Source organism: Diabrotica undecimpunctata, chromosome 5, assembly GCF_040954645.1.
Source record: "Diabrotica undecimpunctata isolate CICGRU chromosome 5, icDiaUnde3, whole genome shotgun sequence".
Lineage (NCBI taxonomy): Eukaryota > Metazoa > Arthropoda > Insecta > Coleoptera > Chrysomelidae > Diabrotica > Diabrotica undecimpunctata.
In genome coordinates, this window is record NC_092807.1 from 62,519,755 (window position 1) to 62,536,298 (window position 16,544).

At 32.2% G+C, this 16,544-nt stretch overlaps 1 protein-coding gene across 1 annotated transcript in view; it reads left to right on the top strand.

The window, feature by feature from the left end:
* Positions 1 to 16,544, top strand: part of LOC140441347 (uncharacterized) — a 278,993-nt gene that overhangs the window by 34,471 nt on the left and 227,978 nt on the right. The gene's annotated exons all lie outside the window — the stretch shown is intronic.

A 16,544-nucleotide genomic window follows, 5' to 3' on the forward strand; every position in this document is an offset into this window, starting at 1 on the left:
TATGACGATGAAGAACGATCAAAAATACAACAAAATGAAGAAATTGAAAGTCCTACAGAAGAAGACGTATAAAAAGAAATTAAAGACCTTGAAACGGAAAGACAGCGGGACAAGATGAAGTAGCAGCGGAATTAATAAAATGTGGAGATCCACAATTACACAAAAGAAATGAACTTGCTGAATGAAACAAATAGGAGCACAGAATATATTATTAGACGAATGAAACAGAGAAACTATAGTGTCTGGAGAAAATACGCGTTAGGGGTGGAATTATGTGTGATTCCACGTGCTTTCAATCTTCAACTAACTTATACCGCCGGTATTCTTTGGGTTTTTAAGTGGACTGTATTATTTTTCTATGGTACATAAAGAATACTAGTAACTTACAACTAACTTTTATTTCTTAACGTATTATAGGTAACACAACCTAGTGAGTACTATATGTGACAATATACGTGGTTACACAAATTTATTAGTTTCACAATCGCGGAGACAAATTTTCTTATTCCTAAACACTTGAGAGAGAGACACGCTCTCAAAATCAAATCACAAATTTTGTTATTCAAGCACAAAGTTTCTTCCGCGAGAGTTTCTAACAGACAAGCCGAGGGTTTTTCTTCGGACCGTCGGTCGCCGATGTCGGGAACAGGTCATTTTTAACGGGGTTTAGTAAGTACCGTTACAGTTTATTGATGGAATGACACACAGGGTGGAGTACAGTTATGAACAAAGGGAAATATACTGTTTTGAAAATTACAGGGTTGTAAACAAAATCAGTTTACAACCAGTGTCTATTTATAATAAAGACGATCGAGATGAGTGCACAAATTACAGAGCAATAACTCTTTTAAATAGTATCTGCGTACAAAGTTCTAGCGATCATATTAAACATGTGACTAAAATAATATGCTGAACGAATATAAGGAAATAGAAGAAACTAGAGCTGCTGAAGAACCAAAGATCATTCTCGCCTTTGCCGATGACGTAGATGCAGTAGCACAATCAACATTAGAAGTTAAGGATATTTTCTTGAGCTTTGAAGAAGCTGTATTAAATATCGGTCTAAAAGAAAATGAAGACAGACAAAATATTGCTATAAACGATCATAACTTCTAGGTGGTTAAAGAATTTATTCCACAAGAATATATATCTATTATAATCTTTCGAGTAAAATATTTTTTGACATGCCAACTTCTAAAGTAAGCCGTTTTCAAAATACTTTTAAAATTTTAAACGTCGTCTAATGCGGAGGTCCAAACGTCAAACAAATAATAAGATAGGCACAAATAATAAGAAAATTTACAGGCGCAAAGGGCGTCTTCTTGTGACGCCGTCTTCTTCATAGAACGATGGCTACAATTTCGGCAAATCTTTCGTGGTTATGAGCGATCCTTAAAAGTTATTGTTAATTTAAATCGGTCCACTTTCACATTTTTGAGGCAGGAATAATATCTCCTGCCTGGAACCCTTTTTTCTTCGATCTTACCCAGTACTCTCCATTATTAATAATAACTCGACTTTTAACAATTTTGAACATTTTTCTATTTGTATCCATTGATCTTAAAACGGTTTCATTAGAAATACGCTGCGCTTATGATATTCTGAGCAATAATATTACCCACATTTCAATGAACTCATTTTTGAATCCCACTTTTTTGACACCTTAGGATGTCTGAATTGTCAATATAAATGAGTCAGATAAAATTAAATTATTAGAAGAATTTTTCACCAAGTAACAAAAAACAATTTTTTTTAATGTATTGTTTGTATTTTGAGAACTATTTCCGAAGTGGAAATTGAAACGTCAATAAACTTATTTTAAACTTCCATTGTGACTTATTTCCATAAAAACAGTAATTACCAAAAATGATACCTCGTTACCAGTAAAAAGCCAATAATTATTCATCAAAAAAAAAAAAGATTCTTTATGCTATTTCAAACAAACTGCGTATATCAGTACTTAACTAGATCGTCATGGAAATACCATTTTTCATTAATATTTATTCAATTTTGCAATTCCATACCACATAGTTGCATATACAATCGTTTCACTAATATGGTGCTGAAACTATTTTTTTGCATGTTTCACAATAAATATTTTATATTAGGTATTTGGAAAACACCCTAATTATTTTAATTAAAATTCAATTTACTATTTGTATTGGGAATAAGCCACAATTATTTTACTTTATATTAAGTTTATTTTGACGTTGTGATTTCCATATCGGAAATTTTTCCCAAATTAAAAAACTTTAATAAATTAAAGACATTTTGTAAAATTAAAATAATTTAATTTTATCTGACTTATTCCTATTGACAATTCAGATTAAAAAATATCGAATTGATTATCGAATCGATTATTGAAAGAAGTCGATTATCAAATCGAATAGAAATGGAAAATCAATTAAAGTAAATTAAAACGCTCCTTGCTTAGACGATAAGAAAGCTATTCTTCCTCTCCTCGGTCACTCCCAGAGTGCCACATCCCGTTTTTTTTGTTTCAATTATATCATTACTTGATATTCCTGAAATAATTATATTAGTTACCTAATAAACATTTTTGAAAACAGTCTTTTTTTGTGTTTTACAAAAAATTACGGCAAATTATTTAATTGTATAACTAGAAAACGAACTAACTGTGCCTGTATCAGTGGCGCACCGAGGGGGGGATTTTGGGGGTTAACCCCCCCAGGACCCTATTCCGACACTGTTACTTACACATTTTAAGGACTCAAAATGGAGGTAACCTCATAAAAAAAATTTTGGTGACCAACCAAAACCCCTCCCCCCAGAGACAAATTCTAGGTGCGCTACTGGCCTGTATTATATACGATTATAAATAAACAATAAAATTAATAAACAATTACATGAAATAATTCTCGAAACATCCAATACATTATATGGCGTCATAATTAATGACGTACTGAAAGAAGGCTCTGAGAAGAACCATACCTATATTATACATTTTAAAGTAGATTACTTTAAAATGATATTGTCAATCTTTCTTAGTTGCCTTCAAAGGCATTCAACTCTAAATATGAATTGTAAGAATACTGGATTTTTTGTCTAAATTAAAGTTCGAATTCATTATTCGACCTTATTATGCCTTCATTATACAGAAAGGGTTTCAGTGATAATAACGTAAATTTATTAAGTATTGATTTATTTTCCCGGAAATTGGCATATTCACTTGGAAATTCAGATCTTTTTATTATTTTGATAGCATGCGTGTTTATATCATTCTGGAGGGATTAAGTTTCCCATTTGTGCTGTTGGTTTTTTTTTGATATTTTGTAATTTCTTATGAAACGAAGAATATCTGGTCTTTGTAAGTGTATGCAAAATGTGTAAATAAGTTATAATTTGACTGATTGTTGTACAACTCACTCACTTGCAACCGTTCTTTGTTTAGGTAAATTTTGATTTTATACAATGTATTTTGCTGACTATTGAGTGAGTCCCGTTCTAGTCACTCTGAACGGTGCCACCACAGCTATATATTAGTTTTGTTCGCGGAGATAGTCCCTAACTAGTTTTGGATAAATTTCGGACCGATCCGGGTTTAATGTTGTGCGCTGGCGCGATTAGATACTAGTTTTAAACTGTCAATTCTCCGCGAACGATTTCCGGACGCTTCTGACTGTTTGTAACCCCAAAAATTAATACGTTGTTTTGTTGTTGTTTATATTTACAGGAGTAACAAGGAGAATACAGAAGTTTCAACACAATTTTATTTTAAAGCCGATAAATATGTGTACTGTTTTTAGTTCCATATTTATTATTATTTATATATTGTATGTATATTTTTTATATTAGTAATCAAATGTTAAATACTTACTTTTTAATCTTATTTATTTTATCGCTAAAATATGAAAGTTTTCGTTATATTTATTTAAAGAAGTAGAACGTAAAGACTCTATTCCCACGTTTCAACAAAAAAAAATTTATTGGTATTGAGGATTGACCGAAAGAAAAACAAACCAAAAATCTGACAATTTCAGTTTCTATAGCGTTTGCGCTTGCGCCAACTAAAAATCCACACTCTAATTCATGAACCAAATGGACTGATCATGAACCGATTATGAACCAGTTAGAAACACCCCGCGAACATCGTACTCTCTGTCAGGGACTCGGATTTTTAACACCGCGAACGCTTGAAAATAGAACTGCGCATGCGAATCAGTCGGAAACCAGTCAGAGACTGTCTCCGCGAACAAAACTATTATGTAGTAATTAGTTATCAAGTAATTGTTGAATCAGACCAGAAGTACTGTTGATTAAATTTTAGTTGCAATTAATCTATTATCTTCTTTGACAATTGCGCAAGCAGCACCGTTCCACACAATTCATTTCTTGGTAGCGTCACTTGTTATATTAAGGTGCATTTAAATCAAACCGAACACAAACGAACGAAAGAATTCGTTCGTTAAAAAAAAACACGACCGAACGAAGCTATTCGTGTTCGGACATGTTCCAACCGATGTCGGTAAATCAGCGAATCATCAAAAGAAATCGGTGTTCGGTGGGAATAGTGGATATAACGTACAGTACATTCAACCAACTTACACCTCTAAACAATTAACGGAATTCGCAGAAAACCTTTCGTTGCCGTAAAAGGCACGGCAAACTGCACTGGTGTTCTCCATAATGTTTAACTTGCTAAATTTTAGGTATAAAATAAATATATGTGTCATTAACCCGTTGTTCATAGTTTTGCATATTTTGTTACATTTTTGTAATAAATAGTATTTTTGCATAATGTTGTTGTATAACTTAAATTTCTTTCACCTACTTGTTTAATAATTTTTTTCTGAAACAAATACTACCGTGCTAAGGATAATTTATATTCAAAGTAGATATACAAAGTACTAAAATATCACTTTTAATTTTTTTTTAAATACTTCGGAGTAAACTTGAACATTTTGTTAATTTAAATAGTGCTGGTTAGATTGACCATATGTCAATTAAAAATTTGAAATTCTCAATATTTTGTATCGAATACGTGAAAACAATCAACATGTCAGTTTATATACTTTACTGGCCAAACTAAGAGAAAGACAAGTTTCTGAAATTAAGAGGACTAGCCTTTGGAAAGTGTTGAGAGATTTAGGATTTAAATTCAAAAAAGAAAATAATAGGTTACTTTTATGCGAAAGGAGTAGTGTGGTTCACAAAAGAATTAAATTTTTGAGAGAATATACTAGACTTTAATCTGAAAATGTAACATTCCTATACTTAGATGAGACATGGATATTTGCAAAGGGTGGAATTAAAAGAATTTGGCCAGACGACAACATAAAATCAATAAAACACACAGATAGTGAAAGCAACAAACACATTTTTCATGCAGCAGGGAAAGAAGGCTTTATAGAAAACGTAGATTTGATTTTTTCTTCAAAATCAAAATCTGCTGATTACAATGAAAACATGAATGCAGATATGTTTGTTAAATTGCTTGAGGAGAAATTGTTACCTAATCTGAGCGAACTATCAGTTATAGTTTTAGATAATGCACCTTACCATTCGGAGATTTTGGAGAATCAACCAAAACAGTCGTGGAACGTACCGAGCATAAAAAATTGATTAGTTAAAAATAATAACTTTCCGGAATACGCCTTCAAATCAGAGTTACTGGAAAGTTCGAAACGCAATGAAAAACCAACAGTTTATATAGTTGACCAAATTGTATCAAGATATGGACATCAAGTATGTACTACGGTTACCGCCGCATCACTTCAGTTTAATCCCATCGAACACATCTGGGGTATATGTAAAACGTATTATCATAATCACGTTGGATGCAGTGGATACAGTGACGATGCAGTTAGGGAAATGTGTCAAGAAGTTCTTAAAACTGCAACTTAAGAAATATGGGCCAAAACTGTAAATAAATGTGAAAAATTAATAGAAGAGTGGCGGATCCGAGAAAATAAAATTAGTGAAATTAATCCAGTGATTATAGATTTACATAATGATAGCGGTAGTGCATTTAGTAACGATGATGGTGATTTATAAATTTAAATAATCAGTAAGTACACTATGATAATGTTATTTACAAAATAATTGTACAGCAGGTTAACCATTATATTTATACATTCATTATTAGCCAAATAAACAATAATATTTAAAATTCCATTTGAATTTTTGTTCCTCATTTTACACAAGTTTACTCTAACTGATAATACAGGCAAAAATATTCTAAACAAAGTAAGTAATTAAAAAGATTATAGAGAACTCCAGTGCAGTTTACCGTGCCTTTTACTACAACGAAAGGTTTTCAGCGAATTGGATTAATCGTTTAGAGGTGTAAGTTGGTTGAATGTACTGTAGCGAATGATAATACTAATTTATTTACAAATTAGTTTGAGAGGGCTATTGGTTGTGTAGTACTGAGAACTCGTATGCGTAAATAATTTTGTAGCAATATGAAATGGACGAATGAAAAGACGCTTTAATTAATAGAGTTATCTAGAAACAAGAATGTCTATAGAATTCGAAGTCGAAATTATATAAAACAATAAACAAAAAAACTGATGCTTGGAACAAAATTTCTTGGAACAAATTGGTAGTCGTTAAATCACTTAACAAGGCATCATCCCCTCTTTTTTCTCTTTTTTAAGAAAATTAAACACCACATTCTCTTCTTCTTTTTTTCGGGAAGTCCTGCAATTACTGTTAAACTAGCAGTGCTAATAATTACATCTTCATCTATATCAGACATTGCTGACGCATCATCAATCATAATCATACCACAGCAAAAATGTTCCAAATTGTTCCTTATGCTGTGCTCCTACTTTGAGAATAAATGACCAAACAAACACCTACGAATTCGTTCGTTCGTTTATGTTGGCTTTGATTTAAATGCACGTTTAGAAATTTGCTCTTGATTTTGCGCATGCTAAGTGTGAAGAGTTCTGTACCTGAGTTCTAACCACCAACTTGTTGTTACATATTTCTGGAATTATTAATTCAGGTGTTATTATTGATTTGATCCATATTTGATCTTAGTAGTAGTAAAGAAAATCGATAACTGTCTTCCGAAGTACTCCGAAGGTTTTGTTTTGTTGATCGTTTCCGAGGGTTATTATACTTGAACTAAATTGTTTGTTTACATTAAATCTCTGTACTATGTTTGAATCATTGCTAACCCATTTACGAAGTTCGAACTGAATAACTTTTTATAATCAACAGGTGTAATACCACTTACTTTTCAAAACTTATTGTTAAGATCCTCTGGTATTATTTTCATAAAAGTTTATTTATATAGGGAGATAAAGATATAAAAGATGGCTAAAACCATTTATATTCAGTCAAGGAGAAAAAATGGTGGTAGAAATCAGAAATGTTTCGCAAAAAGATGTATCGAATTTGCCCCATAGCATCTACAGTTCTGTGAAAGACTATAAGTACCTATAATTTTGTAAGTTAGAGACAATTTTGAAACATCTAGTTATATATTTTGGGACACGACTGCGTTTTGGATCTATGATTTATAACAAAATGTATAAAGATTATTTGTTTCAATCCTTTTATTTAACAGAATATACACTGTAGAAAGTAAAAGATTTCTCTCCCCATTACATAAAAAATCTTCATTGTACCTACCACCGCATTGCATGGTTTCTAGCCGGTTGGTCGAGATGCACGATGCACGAACCGTAAGATGTATTTATACCTCTCTATCGGGTATTTAACAAGACGAGAACAATATCAGGAGATTCTCAAGATTTCGACGAAGCAACCGGACTGTTGACGTAAGTTATTAACTTTCAAAAAGATTGGCTTTGCTTAATCCCGTTATACGATGTTATTGGGCACAGAATTTATACAGAGAAATAAATCATATTCGGTTTGGAAATGCATTATACCACAGTTTTTATGGCAGAAGATTACAACGGCCTTTATACAGGACTGTTCAAAGCAGAAAAATTATAAATTTTGATACCTTCTTGAGTCAGTTTTTTACAATGATTTATAAAAACAATATGACCATCTTAACAAACTGCGAATACAATAAAACAACATAAAATGTAAATGAGCTGTCTGTCTCATGAACATTGTGCTATCAATGCTAATAGTATTTTTTTGTTTTCCTACTACTAAGGAGCTGTTTAATTATTATGTAAGCACTAAATGGGGGCGGGAGTCTTTATTTTTGATGACATGGGGGCGGGTGGTCGAGATGGTGATTACATCAGGAGTAGTTATTTACTTTTTTACACATATTGCAACCCAACATTGTCTATGCTTGAAAAAACGAAACGCATTTTTGGGAATTCATGCACAAATAATATTCTTTTAGGTACTCACTTAGTACCTTTCTTCCTTTTTCCTTCTTGTATGTAGGCTTTAAAGCCTGATTCTTCTCCAATATTAGCCTCAAAAATTGTTTAAAATTATCGCACCATCTTTTTCTTGGTATGACAATACTTCTTCGTCCATTTGGTGACTTATCTCGTGCTATTCGTACTACCCTATCCTCTGCCATTCTACTAATGTATTGTTAATATAGGTCGAATTGCTTCTTTATAGATTCTTATTTTTGTGTCTTGTCTTAGGTGTTTGTTCTTTCAGATTGTGTCATTAGGAGATCCCGCAGTCCTACTTGCTTTTAAACTTTGTTGTCGTACTTTTTCTTCAACATCTCCGTAACTAATTATATCTATTCCCAGATATCTAAACCTTGCTTCCTGCTTTATTATTTTCCCATCAATTTCAATTTTACATTGTAGTGGGTATTTAGACGTTGTCATACATTTGGTTTTTTCTGCTGATATTATCATATATTTTATTTCGTGGCTGTTGTATTGAAGATGTGTGTTAATCTTTGGAGCTCGTCTTCTGTCTCGGCGATTAATGCGGCGTCGTCTGCATAACATAATAATCGCTTAGAACAAAGTAGGGGAATTACCGCACTCTACTCACTAGTATCACTAGTATAAATTGTTTCCGTCAATCTATTGTTCGTTCCGTTTCGATACGATTGACGATTTGACGTATTGCATTGCAAGCAAAGCAAGTTAATATTTGTGCTACCATTTATCCACTTTCGCCAAAGTTGAATTGTTTAATTAAGATATGGTTTCAACTAGACAAATTCAAGTTATACCAACAATTCGAAAGTTTTAAAAAAGCTCATGCAAATATGAAAGTAAAAAATATACAGAAGTTAGTTAACGAAGTGTGGCCGACAAAGAACTTGATATTATTAATTGAGAATAAATCCGATCCACTACGTTTTTCCCAAGGTAAGTGATAAAGCCATTTTAGGTATGAGTACCTACCAGAAATATTAGAAATAACCAAAAACTGTCTCTGTATCATCGTCATGTTTAAAGTAATTAAAAGAAAAATGCATATAACAATGTTTACGTAACATTGGGGGAAGGGTAAGAGCTTTGCTTACTTTTGCTGACACGGGGCTGGGGGATAAATAAATCTGCTTACGTAATACTTGAACGGCTCCTAACCTGTATAATATATTCGATGACTCTTATTCGAATTCTCCATTCCAAAAGTAGATCATTTTTGCAGACTCGGCTGTCTTAACAAACTGCTCGTCTTTTCTTTGACTTTTTTATGTTTAATTTATAAATTGCAACCAGGATATATATTGAAGGAGCCCATGCAGCCTTGCCCGTTTTTTTTGGAAGGATAGACTGGAATCTTTCTTCGTCTTGTGTTCACTTGTTTAGTTCGTCTAAAGGAATTCTGTCAAATTTCAAAGGTTTGACTATTAAATGTCTTTTGGGGAGAGTAGTAGCTTTAACTTTTGGTAATATTAGTTTTTCTTTAGTAGTTAATCTTTTAAAAGGTGGTAGCCTTTGAGAGGATAGCAATGTATTGTGCATCTGTTATCTTCTGGATAATCATAGTGCCAGTAACGGGAACACTTTGACATTGGACAGCATTGATTAATTGAAGAATTTGTATGAAGTCATTGGTCTGATCTAGGGTTTCAGGGACAGAGGGACTCCCGTGTCCCGCATTTTTCCATCTGTCCCGCCCAATGCCCCGCACTTTTCTATCTGTCCCGTTCAGTGCTCCGCGGGACGTCCCGCTGTCCCACAAACAATTAAACATGTGGCACCATTTCCTAAAAATTTCTATTTGTTTTGAGTTTCTCCCGTTTATACTGTTTCAGACGATATATTATACAGGATCATTCACTCGACAATTCAATTAGAAGTTTCCAATATTTTATTGTCGAATATTTCTGAAAATTTAGACCAGGAGGAGGAGGTAAAAGAGGCTCCACCTTTTAATTTAATATTTTTTATTATTTATTACTTTTGGTTAGACTACAAATGGCGGTAAGCTTTTTTATTTCAAATGGAATGTTGGAATTCTATGCGTAATTTTTGAGTAATATTATTAAATTTTCTATCTCTATCTATAGCCCAAAATCTATTCATGTGTTGAATATAGGCCTCTCCCATTTGTCTCTGTCTTCTGTTTGGACCTGCGCTTTGCTCAATGTCATCTTTCCATCTCATTTGCGGTCGACCTCTCGACCTTTTTGCAGTATATGATCTCCAGCGGCCAATTTCTTTATTCCATCTTTTATCCTGATATCTTGCGTTATGCCCAGCCCATTTTAATTTCAATGCATGTTCGACAGCGTCTGTTGTTTCGGTTTTGCATCTTATCCACTCGTTCCTCTTTTTATCTCCCAACGATATTCATCCAACATTTGTCTTTCCATAGCTCTTTGAGTTTTCTTTATTCTATCTAAGTTGCTCTTGGTACACGTCTACGTCTGGACGTGGACATATGTCATATGCCATATGTCAGAACAGGTAGGACGCATGCATTAAATACCTTCGTTCTTAATTTTAAAGGTATTTTTTGGTTTTTGATAGTATATGAGAGTTTTCCGAATGCAGCCCACCTCATTCTTATTCTTCTGGTTATTTCTTTAGTCTGGTTACTTTTGTCTGCTCTGATAGCTTGTCCTAAGTAAATATATTCTTGGACGTGTTCTATGTTTGTTCCACCTATGGTAATTACTGATCTGTCTTCTGTATTAGTCATTATTTTAGTTTTCTTTAGATTCATTTTTAGTTCTTTCTCAAGAGATGTTTTTTCTAGGTCTGAAATCATTATTCGTAGTTGTTCCATAGTTGTTGCTATCAGGAGTACATCATCGGCGAATCTTAGATGATTTAAATATTTCCCGTTTATACAAATCCCTTTATTGTCCCAGTCTATAGATTTAAAAATGTCTTCCAACGCCAGAGTAAATAGTTTGGGTGAGATTGTATCCCCTTGTCTGACACCTCTACAAATTCTAATTAATGGAGTTTGTAAATCTCTCTCTAGCTGAATTCTCATAGTGGCATTTTGATATATATTGTGGATTAACATCCTGTACCGTGAATCTATTCGGCAATTAACTAGCGCTTCTTCCACTGCCCATAGTTCTATGCTGTCAAACGCTTTTTCATAGTCAACAAACGCTAGGTATATTGGAAGGTTGTATTCATTGGTCTTTTCTATCAATATTTTAAGGGTGTGAAGGTGGTCGGTTGTGCTGTACCCCTTTCTAAATCCTGCCTGTTCAACTGGTTGGTATGCATTAACTTTGTTGTTTAATCTAGTTGTGATCACCTTAGTGAAAGTTTTATAGATTTGTGACAAGAGAGATATTGGTCTATTGTTAGCTAATTTTGATCTACATATTTCCTTTCTTATATATCAGAATTGTATTTTCCTTGTTCCACTCTTGCGTTATTTGTCCATCAAACAAACATTTATTGAAAGGTATCTTTAGGTAGCCTTTTATCTTTTCCCCTCCTTCTTTTAACATTTCAATTAGAATTTCATCGTCTCCCGGAGCCATATTTCTTTTCATATCTCTAATTGCTTTTTCGATTTCTTCTCCGGTTATGGGGGGTAATATTTCAGAGTTTACATTCATTATTTTCTTTTTCAGGTTTTGTTGAGTTGTATCAGGTGGACCTCTACAGCTCTTGTTAAATTATATTACTGATAATGTGTTTATTATTTTTATATATTCTTTAATTTCCTATTAATTTACAATTTGTCTATACATCGATATTTAATCTAGGATGCACTGACAAACCAATGAATTTTTAACACCAAACTTCTAATCGGTAATTAGAATTTATCAAATAAAATAAATGACACATCTATCAACACACAATTCAGACTGTTTATCATAATCTTTTTCCTTTAACTTATGTGCCAACTGTGGATAATATAAACCGTAGTTTGTAATTAAAATAAAATTGTCTGCATAACGATTGTCGATAATGTTAAAAATAAATTTATGTACTTTACTCTTCATTAAATTTATATTTTCTAATAAACTGCGTACATGACTGAAAAAAAAAATAATATTTGATGATTGTATTTTAAATTTTAGAAAATACAGAAGTTTTTAAAGAATTTTTTTCATAAAAATAAAAATAAAAAAAGTCCTATTGGTACCGCCTTAATTGGACAGACACTGTAGTCATAAGTTAAACTTGAACAAAAAAGTACAAGGTAAATGTGGAGTAATTGACACTTAAATAAATTACACAACTTGAAATACATATAATTTAAACAAAATTCCAATCTCTTTGTTAATTTTTTACCAAGATATTCTTCAGACAAAATACTTTTTTCTAGAACTATCAGATATCATTAGTTATAATTGAATTTTTTTTATTAGGTTCTTAGAAAATAAATGCATGGGGTTCAATAGTTGACAAGTGTTCTAATAAATGACATGTAAAGTTGTAGATAACAGATAATTAGAAGTTATAGTAGTTGACATCATATAATAGAAATTATATTTTTCAAAGTTAAGTAAGTATATTATTATTTATTAAGAAATGTATTAGACATATAAATAAAAATGGTTATTAAATTTCAAATACATTTTTAAAGAAGAGTAAATCATCATGATTTACTAGATTTCCTAACATTGAATACTTAAACTAATATAAAAATATGAAGAATAATAACACAAATCACACTAAGTCTACATATTATATTCGATAAAGTCAAAGTTAAAATATATTCGTTCTCTGCTATCTAACTGAGATTGCGGTAGCTTAAATATTATATCATTTGTAGGCCACTTAAATTTTCCATCCTCTTCGTGTTTGAGGAAAGGAGATCTCATAATCAACATTATCTGAATCTTCCTCGTCACCAGAAATATTGATTATATGGCCAACAAAATATTTATTCGTTTTCTTACTGTTCACTGGAGCTTTTATTGGCGTGGAACAAGCTATTACTGCATCTTCAGTTGTTGATGCTGTAGAATTTTCAAGTAAATCAGCTTTTCTTAAATTAGTTGATTGAATATTATCTACACGCCACTGGTGAACTCTTGCTTTCCACCTTGTTTCCATAGTAGGCTTAAAAAATCCTACGTCAAGTGGCTGGAGAATATGAGTTGAATTGGGGTGTCATGCTATGAGTATTATTCCATTTTTACTGCAAAATTCACTGGTATATATACAGTGTTAAATGACTAGTATGACCGTCAATAAATAATACAACAAGGTGTCTGTATGTTTTGTGTTTGTAGCCAAGGATGAAAGATATTTGCTATGTATTCGAAGAATAGCTCTCCATTCATCCGGCCACTATCAGATTTGCCCATCGACCAACCTGTTAACACTTTATAGGCAACCTCTGTGGGGATTTTTTTATATTTATATACAATCATAGCAGGAGTAAAATTGCCATCAGCATTTGCAATTATCAAAACAGTCATGCATTCTTTTTCATCAGCATTAACCTGTTGGCAATCACTTTTTTCATGAACTTTACTTTTTTCACTTTACGAGCCAGTACCTTTTCGCCTTTTGGGTTCAGAAATAATGCAGTCTCATCTGCATTGAAAACGTGTGAAGGATTTTGTAGTATCTGAAGTTGATAAAGTTGACAAATAATTTGTTATTTCATCAAACAAACAAACCATGCTAGGAAATTTATCGTGGTTGTCTTTCCACCAAGATAAGATGTCCACGTTTCTATCTTCTCGTACTTCTACTAGATCGATCCACTTCGTCGTCAAGGCCCACCCGTTTTTTGTAGTGACAAATTTTGAGATCATCCTCGCTACTAAGGACCTAGAAGAAGATCCAACTTCCTTGTTTGTTGCTTTCAGGTTGAGGCTGTTTTTTCATATTTTTTATATAATTGTCTCTTTTTCTTGTTTAGGGTGGTAGCGCTGTAAAGTCGGGTGGCGGTTTATTAGGAGGACCTACATAAACCGAATAAATTTTTTGCATACCAGGCGTGTATCGCAATAAATCAAACTTATGTTTTATCAAAATGAAATATTAATACAGAAAACCTTTTAATTTCGTTAAATATTGTTACGTTACATAACTTAATGCAGATAATAACTTTACCAAATCATTCGGATAATAATAAAAGTGCAATTTTTGCGGGACATCCCGCGGGATAAGGCGTCAGTCCCGTCCCGGCTCATATTTTGAATATGCATCAGTTATTGTAAGAAATTTTGTCTTTGAATGTGTCTAGAGGATGATTTCTAGCGGTTTCGGTAGTTGGTGTTACCATAAATTTTGACTTATGGATTTCTGTTATACTTGAAATTGAATTTGTGTTACACGGATTAGAGTAACACGGATCACAAAAATGTGGTTGGTGTTCCCTTGTTGGTAATTCACTATACTTATTTCTTTTTATCTATTTTAGCTGTTTATATATTTAAGAAAGTTGGTGCATTTGTCAAGATCGAATGCAGAATTTTTGGAATTTTTACGTATTTATTTTGTTTATCGTATGGCTTTATATTCACCTCATAAACTTCTAATAGGTATATAAAAAACTAAAAAGTAAAATTCACAAACAAAAATTTAACTTATTTAGATATTCAATAGCCTGTTTCCTAGTTAACAGTAAATTCTCGCGACTGCCTTCATAGGCTCTGATTTAGCACTCCTTAAATACATGTTGTACCGTCTGATTTGCAGATGGGAGATATTAGCTTCCCTTATTTGTGTAGCAGATCCACACATTTGCCATGGCATGTACGGATCCTATTTGGATGTGCCCATGTTTTCCTTGATAACTCAGAGTCATATGGTTTATATGCGAGTGATACCATGGGTAACACACTAAATTTTTGGATGTTGACACAGCAACACTGGCGCAGCTTATTGTATCAACTCAGTGTGTGCAAACACATATTTTATTCTTTTATTTTGACGAATGACATTAAATAATTTTGTATATATAAAAATAATCTATAAACTATAAATTGTATTTCTTAAGTATTATAGGATTCTATAATAAGAATTAAAATAAGATCATTGAAAAGAGTAAAACATTGAATTTAATTATTTTCTCATTTAAAGAATAGGCACCATAACCCATAATACTTGTCGTACAATATGAAAGTGCAATTATTAGAAGTAGCTATTTTATGAGTTGTTAAATACTTTTGCATATTATGAGTATATAAAATAGGGAATTTATGGACAATTATTGATGATTAGGAAATAGTGAATATCCAGTTCTCAACTACCATTGTAGAATCTTCAGACAGCAGTTCGAAGTGCTGTATAATCTATCACAAATTGCGTCAAGAATTGTGAATGACAGAGCTTTTGGTATTTTAAAGAGATTTACCATTTTAACATGTGGAATGAGATGCAAGTTACCTTTTGTTCAAAGAATAATACCTAACAGGTTGTTCAGTTTTACATAACATTGTAGTTAATAGAGAAAACTTGGAAATACTGGCAAATGAGGGTGCTGTTGATATTTGAGTGTAGTACTTTTGATTAAAAACTTTTCATTTATAAATACTAATCTATAAGCCATCATAATTTCAAAAATTAAATCTTTCTTTTATTGTGTTAACCTGTTTATATTGTTAATCCTTTATTAAATGGAATACCTAAGTACTCTATTCCACAATATATGAAGCATGATATTTGTGCATAAAAATTTATTGAAATTAGATACACCTTATACATCTGTAGTGAAAATGTCAAATATATTAAATTTAATAAATGAGTTACAAAGATATTCTATGTCTGATCTGTGATTATTAAATACTTTAAAATTATTTAGTAATTACTTATATTTAAATTTATTTTTACAAACTTTTGTAATATCTCAAGCTTCAATAAAAATGTTCTTTTTAAAATTGATTTTGGTCAAAACATTAATAATCCTGAGTATAAACTGTTATTTTATTTCACTAATTCAAGTGAGTGGCCCATAAAAAATAATCTAAATAAAGAGACTGGATATATTCTTACAAAACAATATTTTGCTAAACCATCGAAATAAGGTCAGCTATTGTAAAAAACAGATGAAGAAGCTGTAACATCTGTTTTGTATTTACTTAATAGCTGTGCGAGACTCTGGCCGAGAGTTGATCTTTTCACAAATAAAACCTTTTTGAGAACAAAGGACACAAAGCAACACACTGTCTCTTTTTGTTGTATCAAATCGCACTATTGCAGTGAATTGCATTGCTTGGGAACACTCGTGGTGCTACGACGGTGTTACTGTGTCATGACACTTTATTGTCGCGG